General features: G+C 39.0%; 1 long non-coding RNA gene across 1 annotated transcript; it reads left to right on the top strand.

The window, feature by feature from the left end:
* LOC124892043 lies at positions 1–1,795 on the top strand. Its single transcript, XR_007050046.1, has 3 exons — positions 1–299; positions 552–784; positions 1,093–1,795. It is a non-coding gene; the product is annotated as an uncharacterized LOC124892043 (long non-coding RNA).
* The last annotated feature ends 214 nt before the right edge of the window (positions 1,796–2,009 follow it).

Here is a 2,009-nt window from a genome sequence, read left to right as displayed (position 1 = left end):
CATATTGTGTTCATAAACATATATCTTAGACATATTTTTGTTGTACAAGGATAAGGAGAGTGTAAATTCATGTAAACCAGGCGTGACACAGAATGGATCTAGTTTCTGCTTCAAAACAGAAGAGCGGGCCAGGAAAAGGAAAGAGGCAAGGACCAATTTCTTGTGTCTACTCGATAAAGTTCAAACGTCGTATAAAACCTAAAAGAAGTCTTTGATATTGATTTCAGTTCTTTATGAAGCTAGAGGATAAAGTGTATACCAAAGAGGAAGAAACACGTCAGCTCCAAGCGAGAAAATAGGTAATAAACCCAGGGTCTGATTCTTGTGACTAACGAAAATAGGTCCAATTAATACAGAGAATCATAGGCTGCTAATTGTTAAATGTTAGCTCTTTAAAAGTCATGGAATTACAGAGTTGCCAAAAAAGGAAAGAGTCAATCCTTTTGAAACGAACTAACAAGGAAATTAAGACAAACAAATAAAAACCGAGGGAGTGTAACATGTCATCGGCAAGAGTTAGATGACAATTACTTTATTTGTGCTATGTGTAGGAAAAGAAAGAAGCAGAGATCAAACAGCTATGGAGAAATCTCAATTTCAAAGCAACTCCCATGCCTGCCTTTTACCGTGAACTTGGCCGCCGCTCAGAAAAAAACAAGGATGGACAGAGCTGGGAGGAGGCAGGAGCAAGAGCTGCAGTCAGAGGCGGATGAAGGGTTGACAGAAAGAGAGAAATTCTAGATGTTCTGAGGGCAAAAACTGTTATTTTCTGTGTTGAAACTAGGTAACATCAAATCCTCCGTGCACTTAGCCTACTGTTCTCACATGAAAAGTAAAACTTGTTTGTAGATTTGTTTACTAGATGTTTTTACTGTTTTATGGTAGAAGCAACCACTCTTCTGTCATTTTATGTCTCAAATCCCCTTTCTTGGACAAGCGAATTTTACCTTTCAAAAAATTAAAACCAATAAAACTTGCTTTGAAATTTAGTACTCTCTTAGTCTCCATCCTTATCCTCCTCTGAAGTGATTATTTTTCCCTCTCACTCCTACGACCTAGTAACATAACTTGCTCTCTTGATTACTTTTTCAGGAGCTAGCAAGTAAAACTAAATCACAAAGCAGGCCTTCAACTGCAGCAGGGGCTAGAGCTACTAGTGCAACTAAGAACACTGTTCGTTGTTTAAGGGCATAAGTTTATAACAGATGTTCCACTAATGAACGTCTAAATGTGGCCGATTCACCACAGGTTTTAGAAGTAACTATTCATCCTTCAGTAGAGTTATCAGACAGCAGCGTGCCTTCAGTTGCAACAAGCAAAACGTCCAAACAAACCCAATCAAATAGAACAGTAGCTCCAAAGAGAGAGTAAGAGAAAAGGCAGGTCGCGAATTATCTAAGACCAAGAACATCAGATTTTATCAGGAGGAACAAGGACTTTAAAGCTGAAGACAATACAAAGGTTCTTGCACGAAGAACAGGAAACTATGCAACGGGAAAGGATGTTAGAAGTGTGGACTTGAGCCATAGTACAAGAATGGGTAACCGTTGGTGTTGCTTCCTAGACGTATCATCATTTAGTTGTTGCTGTTGGTGTGAATCTTCTTATATTCTCAGCATAGCAAAGATGATTGGTCTCATATTTGAGACGATAAACTTAGTGAGTAGGTTAGCATTTCTATTAGATATGTTGTGCATATAATTATGCCTAGTTTCGTATAGATAATGTCTTTGAGCCAAGTTCTTGATATACCACAAATGTTGTGCTATTAAAGATCAACATACTTTGTGTAAAATGTTAAAAATTGTTGTTCAATTGGTAAAGTTGCTGCCATGTGACCAGGAGGTCACGGGTTCAAGTCTTGGAAACAGCCTTTGGCAGAAATGCAAGGTAAGACTGCGTATGATACACCCTTGTGGTGGGGCCCTTCCCCGGACACCGTGCATAGCGGTAGCTTTAGTGCACCGGGCTGCCCTTTGTTAAATGTTGTTGTTCAATTAGTAGTCAAT

The sequence above is a fragment of the Capsicum annuum genome, unplaced genomic scaffold, assembly GCF_002878395.1.
Source record: "Capsicum annuum cultivar UCD-10X-F1 unplaced genomic scaffold, UCD10Xv1.1 ctg43410, whole genome shotgun sequence".
Classification (NCBI taxonomy): domain Eukaryota; kingdom Viridiplantae; phylum Streptophyta; class Magnoliopsida; order Solanales; family Solanaceae; genus Capsicum; species Capsicum annuum.
Note: the sequence above shows the minus strand (reverse complement) of the source record. Positions and strands in the feature narration are given on the sequence as shown.